A 305-nucleotide genomic window follows, 5' to 3' on the forward strand; every position below is an offset into this window, starting at 1 on the left:
GGGTTAGGGTTTAACATTTTACTACCCGCGGATAGAAGCGGGGCGGGGTCGGGTAGAGCAAAAACCCGCCCCTACCCGCCTCGTTGCCACCCCTAGTTGAGATCTCGCTTCTAGAAATGGGAGAGAAATTTACGGAAACAGTTACTCACTTAGATAAGTGTCAAGAGACTGTTGGTCTTGACCCCAACCTCTTTGTGGAGGTCGGATGGGTGGTGAAGACCAATCTTCTTGATTGGGCTTTTTAACTTAATTTAGACCTGGCTTATTATTTGAGTCGAGTATGAACAATTAGTATTAAAATACAA

This window comes from Arachis ipaensis, chromosome B06 (genome assembly GCF_000816755.2).
Source record: "Arachis ipaensis cultivar K30076 chromosome B06, Araip1.1, whole genome shotgun sequence".
NCBI classification, from domain to species: Eukaryota; Viridiplantae; Streptophyta; class Magnoliopsida; order Fabales; family Fabaceae; genus Arachis; species Arachis ipaensis.